General features: G+C 40.6%; 1 protein-coding gene across 2 annotated transcripts in view; it reads left to right on the top strand.

Moving 5' to 3' along the window:
- The window catches only part of CELF2 (CUGBP Elav-like family member 2), a 986,198-nt gene that overhangs the window by 129,851 nt on the left and 839,125 nt on the right, over positions 1-17,222 (top strand). The gene's annotated exons all lie outside the window — the stretch shown is intronic.

The raw sequence follows: 17,222 nt of genomic DNA, 5'->3' as shown, positions 1-17,222 counted from the left end.
TGGTACTAATGAGGTGATACCAATGCCCAGACAGTGTTAAGTGTACAAATGACATAACAATAAAGTAATATACGTTACACAATGTGCAGGGTTACACTGCATAATTTGCTTTTTTCTTGCTGCATGATTTGACCCTCCAATACCGCATACATTGGCCCGCCACTGAATCATAATTCCAGTGGCCCTGCCTTTTGTACAGAAGTTAAAAGATTCTCATGCAAAATACATTTCATCAGTGATTTACGGTGCAGGAATTCGGAGATTTATTAATGCTTCTTTTTCCCAAACAGGAAAAATGCACTTTTAGATGCATGTTAAGTCTACCACAGTGCACTCCCTCTCCAGTGTTACATGGAAACGTGGGTCTTGATTATGTTTATAAAGCATAATAGTGTCTCCAATTGTGTTACAGATCTCTTTATGGAGTTACTCAGCAACGAGATTGAAGAGGGTAATTGTATTAGATTGTCTCTAGCTTGTTTATCGGTAAAGATTTCCCTAGCTAAGATAATTAAAGGATGTCAGCCTTACTCTGACTTATTCAATAAACTAAACACGTTTTCAGCTTGGAGTTCCATTGAGTGCAATTGCTTAGACCTTTTTAAAATCACCTTGAGATCCTATCTCCATCTAAAGAGGATTAAAAGAATGAAACTGTATGTGAAGTTGATGAATAATCTTATTGAACACACCTTTTGGCCAAATTCTGAACTGGGATGCCATCATTTATTGACTCAATGTAATTCTTAATTTAGTACGGGTCTGTCTGATGAATGTCCCTTCCATCATGTAGCTAGTAAAAGACTTATGCCTGCCCTTTTTCTGCTGGTTTTACGAGGTTGCCAGGTGACACTATATAGTGTCTCTACTAAAAGGAGGGTTTGGGCAGCCTTTTTATTCCTTTAGTTATTGCCAATTCTATAGGTCATGTTTACTGGGAGTAGATAATTAAATCTGTGGTCAGCATTAATAAGAGATGAAGTTAGCTCATTTAGCGGACTTTGTTTTTCCATATGTCTACACCAAAATAAATAATTGAATGATTGAAACATATGCAGTGCGCTCTCTTATCTGCCTAGACATCGTCCTTGTGAGGTCCATAACAAACAAAATGTCCAGAAAAAAGCTTTGGACTGCAAATGCCAGGCCCTTCATTAGTAAACATGTTAGAAACATAAACAGTGTCTTAATTTAGTTTCACCCACATGACATCCGCAATAGTAAACTCATTTCCTCAAAGCACGGGGGTGGGCTAACACCCAGCAAGACTTCAAACAAGACAACGAACAATTTCCAGCTTATTATCTGACTGAATTATTTGAGGTAGATTTTCAGAATCTTGAAATTTCAAGTGTGAATTATCTAAATTGAACGTCATTGGCCATTGCTTTGTTTTATTGGCTATCTTCTCCGTTTTCTACCGTGTACACTTCGATGGACTTTGGTAATTGCCACTCTGGAGTGAAAATACTTCTTCAAGGTGAAATACAACGACGTGACCTTTACCGGCTTCATCTAATGCATATATACCAGTACCCTTGCTTTTGAGTTTGCAGCTATAACCTTTTTTTCGATTATATGTGTAGGAAAGTCAAGATTGAGGTGAAAGTAAAGTATAACTTGAGAACCACGTTCCTCTGACTATAAGAAGTACAAGTGTGGATGTGCGTCCAGTGCCCCGTGTTATTTCCATTTTTCCAGTGTTCATAATACTCTAACCAAGTTAACATCTAACATCTCTCTTTAAACTACTCTCCTACTGTGGTTTCGTGGGTGACAAATAGAGAAACGCTTGACGTCAGGTCTTTAGAGAGGGAGTGTGGTGTTGTTTAGCTGAATGCCCCGATGAGGTGAATTGTCTTGGCTGTCCTCAGCAGACTACAGCCACGCATTATTTTACTGCATCTCAGAGGACTTCGGTGCACCAGACTGCTTCATTGATAGCCTTCAGAGTTCACAACACTAAACAATAACTGCTCTGCAATCGTTAGAGCTCCAAACACTCTCTCCTGATCTCAGGTATATCATTGTCCCCAAGTTTAAAAACGTAAAACTGATCAACCTTGCGAAGTTTCTCTGGATTGGTAAACCCTGTTTGTTTTTGTGGACTTCCAAACCTTAAACATGATTTACAAAACATTTGCTTTACAGCAATCATTCCATGCATCGGGCACTATGCTGGTACAAAGCTGCTCATGCACAGGGGCGTAGCTTCATTTGGTGCAGGGGCCCAGAAGCCCAGGGGGCATAGTGTACCCTGATTAATGCTGTATTTTACAATTCATACACTGTCAAGGGAACCTATTTCCTTTCTTAAACTAGTGGCCATGAACCTGGCTATGCCATCGATCATGCAGCTCTCATATCGCTTCTGAAAGCATGTGTCACAATAGTGTTTAGGGCACACTCAACGTTGGCCCGTCATAGTTTCATATGTAATTTTCTAATGTGGCAAAAGTAACAGTTGGTGATAATTTTATGGCAAGTCATAGAGGCTCTGTCTCTTTAATAAAATTAATACTTTCCTTTGTAGGGCAAGGGAAATCTATATTAGATTTTCAGTGGTCTATCGGAGATAACCCACTTGTCAGCGGTGGTTTCTCCACGAGGGCATAGTACTGTTGCCTCTCCACCCACTGCAAGCCACGCGTGAAAAACATAAAATGGCAATGAAAAGATTTCATTGCCATTTTGTTTTCTTCCTGAAGTGCATGCTGCAGTGCCCTGGAGGTAAAACACTTGCGGGCCAGGCTCGCTCTCTGCTGATTTGCAGCATGCAGGACAGGAGGAGGGGCTGGCTGGATGCTCTAAAATGCATTTTCAGTTTGGCTGGCTTTCTTGCAACAGCCAGCCTGACTTGCACACTTTGAAGCTCTCCATCCCGAGCTGTCTTATACAGCTGGGAGGAGAGAAAGCACATGCCTCCAAGGCCTGAAGGAGCGTCCGGCCAGCCAGCTCCAACCAATCCAGACACTTCTCTCATGCCGGTTAATAGCATGAGAGCAGCATCTGGATTGGTCAGGGGAGCTCCATAGCAGGCTGCAGAATACAGAGGAGGACATACTGCGGTCAGTGGATACCTTTTATTTTAATTTTATTTAACATAGTAGTTTGATTTTGGGGTTTTGGAGGGAGGGGATTTTTTTAGGGGCTTAAGAAGGGAAGGGGATATTTAATTTTGGGATTTTGATGGAGGGAGTGTTTTTGGAGGGGGGAGTGTTTTATTTAGTTTTTTTAGGAAGTGGCGGGGCACTTTGCTCGCCCCACCACTTTTTAAGGGTACCAGCCGCCCCTGCTGGTTGTGGTTCACAGAAAAATTCTATAGACTTGTGGTGCAACAAACATATACATTGGCATGTGCAGGAGTGTCCATTGCTGGACAGGAGGGCCAATTCCATGGATGTCAGATTTTCAGGATACCCGCATGGTATATAGTTATTTACAATGGATCTAAATGGCACTCATTTACAAAATGGGTGGTTATCTTGAAAATGTGACTTGGAACCAGCCCTGCTGGACCTCCGAGGAAACAACCCTGTCATGGCATATTAGAGTTGTACCTGACCGCCTCAATATGTTGCTATGCGACTTCTGATTTTAGATGCAGCTCTGCCCGTGGTTCTGCCGCTGGGTAGTTGGCAGAGAATGCCTTCAATTAACATTTGCTTTGAGCATCCGATCAAACCCCAGCTTTTCTGTTTCTCCGGAGTAGTATTCACCGTGTTTTATTAAACAAGCGTTTAATCCCCTTACCCTTCAATTTACTGGAATTAATGCAAATCCCCACATATGTTTCTCTTTCAGAGGTTGATTTTCCATCATTCTGTAGAATAGATAACACTTAAAAATATGTTTTTGAAAAAGCAGAATATTTGAGAACAGCATGTAAGGACCGCAGAGCAGCTGAAACAAAAGCAGACCGAATTATTTGTTTATTGCCAAACATTCAGTAATCTCTGCCTTGCTTCTAATTGAAGGCCACTCAGTGCTGATAATACAGCGACGGGAGCTGCGAATGCAGGCAATAGTTTAATCAAGCAGCCTTCCTTTTCATATCAGACAAATGCTTTATTAGTTGACATTCAGAAAGGTTAATATAGCCTTCGATCATAAATGCAGGAACACAGCAAGGGTAGGCCATTTGAGCATTTAATGACTGGAGTATCTGAAGGAGGTGGCAGACCTTCACTTTAGTTGATTTGCCATTGGCTCACAACGTATGAGTACTGTTTTTAATCAATAGACCTGTCTGTAAATTGGTGTTAGTGTAATAATGTGGAAGTAACGCACTCTGCTGGCCAGCCATCACTGGTAGAGATTTTTTTGTGTTTTTTTAAACAGCGTTGGCCTATTTGGAATCATTGCTCTGAAGCCTAAGGATTTTTTTTTAGGCAATGGAGTTGGTATTGACAGATTTTGCTGGCAGGCAACTACCTGACAGTTGAGCTGCATTAGTGGTCCTGCTTTGTCCTAGGTGCTCATTTAGACCCTATCAATGGGTCACCTGCACACCAGCTCAGCGTAGGCCAGAGCCTCCACTCCCTCCTCCTCACGGAAGACCACCAGCCAAATTTAGAGATGCCATCCAGCCAAGCCTGCTTGCCTTGTTTAAAGACAGACACTCGCCATCCCCAACTTAAACCGAGACTTCTTATCTACAGCTGCATGAAGTTCTATCAAAATGTGACTTGTGCTGGGACTCCTGGTGAAAAGCATGTTATTCCTTTCATATGTAATTTCCAAATAGATTTTCTAAAACCTCTATAGGAAATCTAAATCTTAGCCTCTAGCTCTGCCTGCAACACCACGGGACAAGCAAGGGTATACAGTAACATTTTTTAAATCTCACTAGTGCAGAAAGTCAAAGTCCACATTCATCCTAATGAGCTAGTACTATTGGTCTAAATCCAACAGATACTGTGTTACATGTCTTTCAAAATCATGTTGTATTCCTCTTTAGGAAATAGCATCTAAGATCATGAGGCATCTCAAGGTCGTGGTTTCAGCTGTAGTAAAATAATGTTGCTGACCTAGGACGTTTAGAAAGACCTTGAACCTACAAAGCATCATAGATTGCATCCATAATGCTTATTTGATCTGCTAGGAAGTAGCTTGTTGGATCATTCAAGGGAGATTGTTCTCCTGTTCACCGAGAGAAGCATATCTGATCTTCCTTTCAAAACTCTCACTTGCATAATGATATTCCACTGAGACTTTCATTTAGGTTCTATGCTTGTATGCATCTATACATGGTATTTCTTGAGCATGAACCTAGCCAAAAAACAGCAAAGCATTGTACTCGTTCAAAGATAAGCATTAAGTCACTGGGTGATAGGAGATGTAGCTGGGTTGTGGATGTTTAATGCATTATGATGTTTTTAAAAGAGGTGAGTCTTCAACATGTTCCCAAATTGTAGCAGCAGTGATCTTTATTGGTATGGGGATGCTGTTCCAGTTCCTGGATGCATAAGTGGAAAAGGCCTGATACCTTGTTTTGACTTTTTTACACTTCTTAGTCTGTAGTCTGATGGTGTCATGGCTGTGGTTTGCCAAGAACTACCAGGAATTGTGAGCTTGTTTACATGGCCAACACAACCAGCACACCTGCTTATCTTGTAAATGATGCAGATGGTTTTGAAGATGGTGTGGGCTATCAAAGGGAGCCACTGAATTTCCATTAAGATGGGGAGTCTGGGAGGCCATGGTACAGGACATTACTATCGTCCAGATGAAAAATTACAAGGGCTTGAACAACAGTACTTTCTGGATGAAACAGCTTCACTTTCTTAAGTTTCTATTTCACCAATGTATTCCTTAAGGATGATGGTGGTGTTCTGAGTGAATCCAAGTGACTTGGTATTCACTGAAAGTTGGGGTTCAAAGTTACCAAGGTTCATGTCATTGAGACTGTAAGGTTTCTTGTTTGTTGTTACTGGCAAATAACAGGAGTTATGTTTTGTTGGGTTGAACTTCAGGTAGATGCTGGATATCCAGGGTTGGATGATTTGCAGGCAGTGTTTGAGACCCTGAATGTCTGAAGCAGAGGAGATTTTCAAGTAGAGTTGTGTATCATTAGATTATTGGTGAATCTTGATGCTGTTATCTATGTGAAATACACCAAGTGACCCCATGTAGAGGGTGAAGATGACAAGAGACAACATGGAACCCTGGGGACCTCTGCAGGTGGTAGGCATCTTTAGGAATGTGAATGTGCCCATGTGAACAAACTGGTGTTGATCAGAAAGCTAGGAGACTGTGAAATGAAGGACATTGTTGGTGAATCCCATTTGAGAATCCAATGTGCATATGAGGGTGGGATTGTGGACTGTGTCAAAGGCAGCTCAGAGTTCCAACAATATCAAGAAGCACGGCTAATCTTCATCAGTAGTCAAGTGGACATTTTCCTTGATGTCTACGTTCTGCAGAGTGATCTGAAGTCATACTAGTAATTTTGCAAAAGATGGTTAGCATTGATGTAACATTGAATGGAATATAGGTTGCTTTTTCAATGATCTTGCAGAATAATAGGATGTAGTGATGGGCCGGTAGTTAGCAAGATCATTAGGGTCTAGTTTCTAGCTAAAGTATTGTTTTTTCATTGTGAAAGCAGCAGAGTGAATGCAGCTTGGGCTATCGAAGTAGAACAGTGACTTGCATATTTTTACTTGACATGTTCCTTTCCGTACAATGCTGTGCTCTATCACATAGAAAGAAAAAGAAATAAACCTTAGGCCTTTGAATGTGTAGTATGGAAAAGAAACAACGAATGACGGGGAATGCACAATTATAAACTAACCTTACAGTCTAACGAAAGCTTGAAACAAACAAAATGCCATTACATTATGGTTCTGCAAAGTGTAAGTGGGGATAGGGAAATCATGCAAAACAGCATATCCTGCAAATAATAAGGGTCTGTCTCTATGAGCTTGTCTATGCACGGTTTGATTATGGAAATCACTTTATTATTTTGGGTTTCTTGACGTACTAAAATGCCCAAATGTATTGGTACTACAAAAGTACTTCTAGCCATGAAAAGACCAGATGTTCTGCTCAAGCAGTATTAAAATCAATCAAGCTAATTAACAGGTCCCCACTTTACTGATTTTAATGCTAGCTTAATGTTTTCTGGTGCTTACGTGCTAGCAGCAGTAAAATATCAGAACAACTTGAAGCCCGCTGAACAGTTTGATTAGAAGTTGTGTATAATAGATGTTTTAATACTCATCTCTAATCCCCTTTTAGCATTGACAGCAGTCTATCAAGTCAGAAAAGAATGATAGTTAAAGAGGGAATAGACGAGTCAACATCGATATATTACATGAATTACACAAAGAAATGATGCAGGTGCGCAGCTGGAAGAAGTTATCACAGTTGATCAGGTGAAAGTCAGTTCACTGAGCATTATAACCGCTTCAGTTTAAACAAGGAAAACCAGAACTGCTTTTTCATTCTTCTAATTTGTGTTTATTCAAAGAAAACATCAGCTGAAGATTATGTTTAAGGCAACCTGTATACCACGCTATAAGTCATTACAGGAAAAACAGAATCTTTGGATGTTTCAATACAATCTGAGCCATAGCATTTTTATCTAATTTGCATTAAACTGATCCTAATATCCTTTTAGAAAAAATACTATCGCTTTTTGGTCTGTTTAACTTCACAGTAAAGATTCAATTTGTATTCATCACGTCAGCAATGAGCATTAAAGAGCAACACACCAAAAATGTGAGTAGTCTGTGGGAAAGATGATAGTGTGCCCATGAATGCTAAGTAATAAAAATACCCTGTGCCATATATGAAAATGACTTCAAGCCACCTAGGAGTTCTATTACCTTATAAAGAAACTCTGCCGTTGGCCTTGTTCCGCTGGAGCTGTGCTTCACAAACGTTTTAGAACCATAACCCAATTTTTACAACAACAAACTTTTGTGGCCCACCTTCCTTTAATGGACATGAGGCGGGTGATTTTATATGTAATTAAAGCATTGTGTGGTATTGCATTGTCATTTACAGACAGCACATTTTCCATTGAAATGGGCACTAAATTTGCACAGACATACAGTTTTACCAATAAAATGATATAGCACACAAATGATAATGTTTGGAAATTTGGTTTCTGTGAATCTTTATCATGTGCATCACTAAGTTAAGTACCTTGATTTGTTTTGATACTATTAAAATCTCTGCTTCCAGCATAATTCAGAATTACAAAACAATGTGCTTCATTTTCGCTTTCCTCACTGCTGTATTCATACAAGGCTGGTATTTACATTTTGTTGGGTGTTGCAAAATACAACATCCTACAGCTTTCCTTTTATATTCCCTGTACTCCAGCAAGACTGTAGCATAATTCACTTTTAGAACTCATCTCCCTTTGCAGTCAGATAAAAAGTAATCATCAATCCCCATGTTAAAAGAATAAACAGCAATTTGCCAGAAGACATAGCCAGACATTTTAATTCTGTCTTTGAAGCATTCAAAAATAGACTATCAACGACAGTGATCCACAGTTTGGGAAACACTGGTCTATAGGTCACTGAACAGGACTGAAAGAGGAGTAATTTACTTCAGATATGATGCATGTTTTGCAGTTTAAACCTCCTCTGAAATATATTTGTGATGAAATTGCACAGTTTAATTCTTGCTCTCATGTTTCTGGGAACAAACGTTGTGCTTGGATGAATGTCTTACTTGTGGTTCCAGAATGAACAGTTAGGATAGCAGGGTACAGGAGGCTTGGAATTATCTGAACCTTGAATAACAGTCAAATGATTTTACCTATGTCCAGGTGCTTATGTCATCCAATAGTTTTGTGCTGTCTAGTATTCATCATTAAGGATTGACTGGTTGGCTAATGTGGCAATATCATTTGAAATTCCACAACTGAATGGTAAAACGGCTTGTGGATCCCTTGTCTACAATATTAAAATATATCAAATTATTAACAAGCGAGATTATTGCCCCAGATCACAGATTCTCAAATGTTAAACTGATGACAAATCCGCAGTATATTGGTAAATTATATAACTTCACTTTGAGGTGCGCCATTAAGTGACATCTGTGAAATCTGCATAAAAGAAAAGGTAAAAGCAGTGCACCCTTGATGTAAAACATGTCAAAACATGTTAAGGAAAATTCAAAAGGTCTCGAGAAAAGATGCTTTGATGGTTAAAATAAAACGGACAACTACAGATTAGTGTATGACCCTATTTGCTAGGAATCAGAAGCAACCAACAATTCTACTTGTGTAATTTACAACCGACAAATATCTGTTATTGCCACAAATGCCAAACACAACTGCTGTTATCGCCTGCTTTTGTTTGTTGATGAGATTTTGCAGATTGCGATTTTAACTAGTGAAGGCAAAGATGCTCTTCCCTGTGACCCATTCTCATTTTGACTTCAGGAAGGAATGATGATGGAGTTGGTGGTATTTATTAAGTTTCTAAACCTCATCTACTGTACAAGGGATCCTTGATTGGAAACTCTTTCATGGTTGTGAGTTATCCGAAAAAAAACACAAGGTCACGCTTTTCCTGAATTGAAAAAATAACAATTCTATTGTTTATGAAAACTGTAGAACAAATTTAACTCTGATAGGTTTCAAGAAATCCTTAAACTCATGTGAATGGCATTCTGGATTCCACCCAAACAGATGCTGGGAGACTGTGCTTCTCATGTTCATTCATCTATAGGTAAAGAAGTCTTGATGTGCTGATTTGTAAACTGCTGTCAAAACCTTGCACAGTAACCTTTCTTCTGTCTAGATTCATCTAGAATTAGAGAAATAGGTTGGTTATATCAACTGGAAAGCAAGTAGTTTCAATACTTTCTCCAAGAGGGTGTTGGGGGTCTTACACCCCCCTAAAAATGTATTCTGTAGCAAATAGTTGGGTACAGGTGCCTTCAGTTGGGTAATGTAAAGTGTCTGTGGGATTTTACCTGGGATTTTTACAATTTCATAAGGACAAAAGCACACTCTCTCTCCTCTACCTCCTCTATGTTTTGAAGGGCTTAAAAAATGTTGATTAGTTTGAAAAATATTGTGTTCAACTTAACCTCTTTCAGTCCAAACTCCTCTGTCTTTCCTCTACCCCCTTGAGCCTTGTTCATGTCCTGCTTCTCGTATAATGTGTTTTGACAAGATGTCCCAGCATTATTGTTGGGAAACCTTAAGCTCAACCCCCCTCCTCCTAATCATACTGACCAAGCTATGCTCCTGCCTTTCTGACAAGAATTCAGAGTTTGTGTTGAAGAAGTAACATTCGAAGTTTCTTGTGTTCCTCAGGGTTCATGTTTATTATCGTTGTTACCTCCAAACTTTTGTCATTCGTCAGCTGCTTCTCTCCTTTGATGCTGTTTTTAATAATTAGGCAGATGACTTTTAAACTGAGTTTCACTGTCCCCTGCAGTAGACCTGTAAAGCATTGGCCAAATGTTAAGCTCAATGTAAATGTGGCCAAGTTTAAAGGATGCAAAATTGAGTTCCTTCTGATTGCATCTATGGCCAAATCAGTCCTAACTAGAAGCACATTCATGTTGTAGTCCACTAAAATTACATGTGTTGATACATAAACAATAGTGGCTATGCTGATGGCTTGCACCTCCTTAAGTATGCATATAAGAGTATTATTCATATAATATGCTTAGTCCTGCTAAGGGTGCCAACCGGTACTGCACCCAACCACTTCAGGTGCAATTGTGTTGGTTGAAACAACCAGCCTCAATCGAGAAAGAATTATGTACCAGGGCACACCGTGAAGGTCCAAAAAGTCCACTCCTTACTGTGCTTGATCAATCAGCTCACAGCAAGGGTATGTAGTACGTCATGAGGATTTTTTCATCCAATGTCATATGATTCCAATCAAAGCAACAGCTAGTCCAAAGACAATACAGCTGACACGTGTTTCGTCAATATGACTTCCTCAAGGCCAAAGTATAGAAACTGAACCAATTGCACGGATTCAGGCAGATATGGTGTATCCTGGACATACTGAAAGTCCTATGTGAGAAGGATACATAGTATACATCATACGTTTGTGGACGGACGCCCGCGCCCACTAACGTGTGATGGACCCTTACAACTACGACTTATCAAGGTCGTAGCTCTGGACTGTACAACAGCATATCATACGCTCCATGTACTTCTCACATAGGACTTTCAGTATGTCCAGGATACACGATATCTGCCAGAATCCGTGCAATTGGTTCAGTTTCTATAGCTATCATGCAATAAAAATGTTTAAGGAATTCACAAAATGGTTTAAAAAACTATACACTCTTCGGCTAATAATCTTTATATACTGATGCCATCAAGTGAATTTCATTGATGACGTATCATTTCAGTTGTATGCGTTTGTGCCCACCATAGGACAAGAGTGCAAGTTCTCTTTCACATTAATGGAGAAGGAGAAAATATCTTTCTCCCTTGTAAATCAATTCACCACACATCAAATGTGAAGGCACTTCTATGTCGGTCTCCAACAAAACTTGCTACAGGGGGCCTACACCCCACTCCATGCATGCAGCAAAGCCCAATGGTTTTGCAGTAGCTTGCAAGCTTCCCCTGGTGAAGCTTGCACAGTATTGTGGCACCATCAGGGTGATCTTTCTCAGCGGATCCACAAAACGACTGCGATACCTCATGAGGGGGCCGAGCTGGGCCCCACTAGAGTACTGAGGTACTCATGGCATAATAGTTTTTTTTCCGTTGTATCCTGAGGGGTGGGGAGGGAGGAGGTCCCTCTGGGTCACCGACACAAGTCACTACCCCCTTATTTCTTTTTTACAACTTCAGTGCTCGAGGACTGAGTCCCTGGGTCCTATAATGTCAGCTGGAAAACATTTCTCTGGATTGCAGCCGCCAATAAGATCTTTTAGTGCTGCAGAACTGGTACCAGTCGCACACTACTGAAAGAGCCGATGGGAGAAAAAGCTCTTAAGGCTAATCAGAGAACCCTATTTTTTTTTAAATTACAGTACCGTGGTATAACTGCAGGACCAACCATCCAGATATAACTAACTTTTTAATTCCTTCAAGCCCGAGCACCTCTCAGGTGCAAATTTCTCAAGGGATAAATGGATTTACACCAAATCACAAAAAGCCCGCTTTCTGAGTAAAGTTCTCATGTTTTACCAACTTTGGTGTAATTCTATTCAAGCATTTTATCTGTATCAGAGAGCAAAGCTTTCTATGGTAATTAGTATGGGAAAGTAACATTTTAGACCCCCTTTTTATACCCTGCTTGATGAATCCATGCAAAAATTTCCAGGAAAGAGTTGACGTGGATGAACATTTTTTGGAACACACTGTATAATATGTAAATTTATGTGTGCATTTCCCCTGCAGCCAAAAGACCTACTGATCTGCCCAATATTTCCAAGATTTTTCAGTAAGGAGACAGTACCCGGCAATGGTCATTGGAACCTGGAGGTGAAACGGTTTCTTTATGTCTCTCTGATGTCTTTCAGTTTCCTCCGCTAGTAAACGTTCCAAAGAGACACCTCCTTCCACCTCATGCTCTGGCACCTGTCAAGAAATATTTGTCGGGGCAAGGCTCCAGTGTTCCCATAAGATGGTTCCTAAGAAGATGCTGAAATAGTAGTTATCAATAACTGATTTCTGTACCATATCAAGCGGATGCCAGTCTTCAGAAGCGACCAGGACTTAGCTGCTGCGCATCATATTAATGCAGTCACGACAGAGAGGCCTCTTCGTCAACTCTATCATTTGCTGGTTTTGAAACTGTTGGAATTATCTCTCCACCCCACTTGTGTGCTTAAGAGGGTCAACACACACAATGTAATTGACACTTTAACTCAGACAGGCCTAGTTGAAGCTCACTGGTCAATTCGAATCCCCCATCCCCAGGCATGAATTTCACTAACGTCTAAATCAGTTCTGTGCTTTGAATGGAAGCAGAAGAGGTTTGCACCCATTTCAGACACTTCACAGAACTCTGAATTAGGCCTTGTCATGTTATAAATGTAAATATGTGATTCCTTACCTCGTAATAACTGAACCAGGACTGATTTCTCAGACTTTTGTATAACATTAGTTCAAAAGTTGAGAATTTTTAAAACTTTCATAAATTACTTCAAACATCAGTTCTTGTAGGACATGAAGCTGATTTAGCTTCTGGCTGTACATCAGGATATCAAAAAGAAGCATTCCAATCACAGCTGGCAATTTTTTGTCTACTATGATTCCACCCCCCTGTGCTTCAACAGTACAACTGAAAGACTTCCTTTTGTGTTTAGCTTAGAAGCTGTGCTTTAGATATTCATTTTTTATGTCAAAATCGTATTTCCCTTTATTAGCACTTCAAAACGCACATTGATGCTTCTTAGATCTCAACTTAGCGCCAGCTAAAATTACTGAATTTACTTTTCGGGCACCCATTGCCTGCCATTGCTTGTTTAATTGTCAGTCTCATTTTACTTCTTCTCATTGGTTAGCAGCGGCTAACTTCATTTTGCGGAACTCGGTCTAAACATCTTTGGAGGATTTGAGTATCACCTTCTTAGATTCGACACACACACCAAAGCACATCAGAGAATCAGCTGTCTGTGTTTTACAACTCCCTTCCCCCGTCTTATAAAGTCGACGCCGGCTCTGAAATGTGTGTTTCAACAATCTTTTCACTTGGCAGGCTTCACGTGGGCTTCCAGGGTGGTTAATCCAAAATATATTCCATACCATGACCCCCTTAGCCCTGGTGGAGCATGCATAGCCCAGGCCTGCTTTTCAATCTCTGCATGTGCTATCTCGTATTCAGAGGTCCTTTAGATCACATCTGGTTTTCACACCTTCATTGTGTGATGTGAGGGTCGGTTGAATCACGTGAGCTTTTTAATGTGAGTAGCGCACTTAAGAAATTTGATTGATTGATTGAATGTCTGAGCCTGCCCTGTATGGTGTTAAGGCGCATCAGATCATGTGTGCTCTTCAACATCTAAGCATGTTCTTTATGATGTGAAGCCAGGGTGTTGCATCACGTGTGTTTTAAGATCTTAGCGCTGGTGACTTCTTGACTGGCAGGCGTTGGCCACATCATTGAGGTTTTTTTCCCCATTGTCATGTTGACACCTCTACTGGCCCTAAGGCAAAAAAGCGCGATGGCACTCCCAGCTTTGGCAGTGATACCGCACTTTTTTTCCTAACATTTAGCCATGATGCACAGCGGCCACTCTTCTGTACAACATGGCTAAAAAACACTGGCAGAGCCAATAGATCTTGCGTAGACAGGACCTATTGGCTTTGCCATTGCATGTTGAAAATATGTGTTGTATTGCAATTCTTTTATAAGCATCTGGACTTTTGGCTCAACTAGCAGATTGTTACGAGTGTACCTTAACTAGAATATGCCTCCTTTAAACAAATAATTGAATTTTATTCCAAACACAACTTATTAGGTTGCGCACCATCACAATCACTTTATAACGCACATTGCAACCTCCCATCCAGATAGTGTCGGAAAATAATACTACCGCTTTTCAATCCTTCTAACATCAGGCGTCTGATCTCAAATATTGAATTACATTATTTTACGTTATTGGGCACGTCACGTGCTTTCGTGCCGTTGGCGTCATTAACAGGACTTCAGACAACACAGTGTGCAGCTTTCCTTGCACCGAACTTCTCTTTAAACACTTCACAACTTAAAAGTTTGCATCGGAATTCCATGGAAGTATATGACCACGACATCTTAGTCACTCGTGTATGTATCTTGTATTTAAAACGTATAGCCTAGTAAGAAAGAGGAGAATAGAAAGTACAGCTGGAAAACGGAGAAAAGGCTTTACTTTCTGTGATTCTTTGCTTGGCCTTCGCTCATTGTCCTGATAGCTGCATTTGGGAGACGATGCTCACTGCATGTTCTGTCTATATTTTCCGAATCGTGTCAGTGCTGCTTGCATGTTTTGAGTCTGTATGTACGAGTGTCTTGTGCAGACCGAGGGCTCCGTGGCAGCCTTGGTGGCCACAGTCTAGCGCCAGTGCGCCCCCGTGGGGCCCTGCCTCCCAGCTTCCTTCTTATCTTATCTTCCTCCGCCACTCCTGTGCCGCCCCTCTCAGTTAAGAATATACATTTCTCCAGCAGAAACTGATGTATTCACGTTGCTTCATTAATTTCGCCCGGGAGGCTCTGTTGCTTAGTTTTGCTCCTGAGTGAATGTGGCACAATTTATGTTATTTTGAGCTCATGCTTGAAATGAACCCTGCAACTGTGTCAGTCGTGGGGAGCAGGTCTGCAAGGCATCACAGTGCATCCAGAGAGACCAGGGCAGGGGATTAGTGTGCCAGAGTAAATATATCTGCTGTCTCCTGGGAAATGGGTTGGGAGAGGGCCAGGGAGGAAGGAAAAGGGGAGGAATGTATCGGCTGCAGGACCATTTAACCACTGTGCTATGGTGTTAGGGGTACGTCGAGAGAACGCAAAAGAGTGAGAAGGGTAGAGAAAAGGATTGTGAGAAGGAACGATAAGGAAGGCAAGGAACGAAGGGGAACCGAGTGAGAGAAAACACGTAAGAGTGATGTAGAAAGAAGGAGGGTACCACAAAAGTGCGAGAGGTATGGAGGAAGAGAGCGCGCGAGCAACAAAGGCAAAGACAAAGAGACAGGCTGCAAGAGTTGGAGAGAAGGAAAGAGAGAGAGAGTGGGAGCCGGATGGGAGAGGGAGGGGAGCGAGGTAAGGTAGGAAAAAGTAGACTACTAGCCTCAAACTAAATGGAAATAACCCTCTATTTAATGGAAAATAAATGATCTGTTTGGAATAACCACTGTTATTTGTTTAATTCTTGAAGTCTTAGACTTCCTTCTTAAGTCACTGGGCACGTGCGTTGTTACTACTACTCAAATAAATGGCGATCTTTTTATTGCTCTCATAACAATGAAAAGTTGAGTTGGTCACTCTGAGACCTAACCTGCGAACTGCAGGTATAACACAAATTTCCTTGACGAATTTGCCAGTTATCTGACATCATCATGGAAAGCCCCATCAAAAATGCCAAAAAAGGTTATTAGTCAAGTGATATCAGTTTCCATGATGCCATATCCTGTGAGGTCAGGTCATATACAAAGTGTGGGATCCTCGCTTTCCCCGAGTTTTAGCCTAGGACCCAAATGTCCCAGGACTGACCCTCACAGCGCTTCAACTAAAAATGCGTATTCTGCATTCAAATACACAAATATATACCATTTTTGGAAAGCAGAAAATGACACAGTGTAGAAAAAACATTTTTATATCAATACATGTTGTTACACCTTTGTTTTTCTTTTTTTGTGGTATGTAAAAGATCACGAAAAATGAGCAATGTACCCAGGGCGTAGCTTGGTCAGTAAGATTGGGGGGAGAAGGGGTCAGCTTCAGAATGCCCAACAATCATGTTAGTACATAAAGTTCAAATACATTATACGACAAGCGGGGAGGGGCAGCAGGAAGGGAGTGGAATGTGGATTGGTCGGGCTATAACTAGGAGAAAGCACTTTTTTGTGTGCTACCCAACATTCTTGGTGTCTTTCGAAACACAGAGAGGGAGCGAGTGTGTTTGAGTTTTTGTCTGTGTGTGTAAAACTTCCTGCTGAAACCCGGCAAACACCTCACTATACCGGACCGAAAGCACCTGCACCCAACTATTTATCACGAAAAAATATTTATTAGACGGGTGTAACACCCCAAATGCCCCTTGTAGATAGATCTACTTAAAATATGGTAAACGAAAAGTTTGTTTAGTAAGGTCTGGTATGCAAAATTTCCTCCACTTTTAGGGAGGGGAATGAGGGAGAGGGTAAAAATATAATTTGTTTTCGCGCATCACCGAAAAAAAGTTTGATGGATTTACATCAAGCTTGGCATGAAACTAGAACTGTACTCAGATAGTGTGCTTTTGTTGCTTGGAGGTAATTCCATTCATTATTGTTTGAGATACTAGCGTGCTACTGCAGGTGTCTTTAATAAAGCTTATTTATGAGTGTTTATGTATTTTGAATAATGAGTTTATAAAGAAAATGAAATAACGTAGACAAATAATGCACACATTTGAAAATGTGACCTCGAAGAATGGCCACCAATGTTCACAAAATGTACTAATTAACACATATGAATGGTTGAAAGGGTATTAGATTAAAGCAGTAATATGTCATAATGAGAGTTATGAAGTACGCTTTAGCTTTATTAATTGTAGGCCTTAACTTAGCGAGTATCTTGGCCTATTTTGCCAGG

This window comes from Pleurodeles waltl, chromosome 4_1 (assembly GCF_031143425.1).
Source record: "Pleurodeles waltl isolate 20211129_DDA chromosome 4_1, aPleWal1.hap1.20221129, whole genome shotgun sequence".
In the NCBI taxonomy this organism is placed as follows: Eukaryota; Metazoa; Chordata; class Amphibia; order Caudata; family Salamandridae; genus Pleurodeles; species Pleurodeles waltl.
The sequence above is the reverse complement of the archived record's forward strand: the minus strand, read 5'-3'. Positions and strand labels throughout refer to the sequence as shown.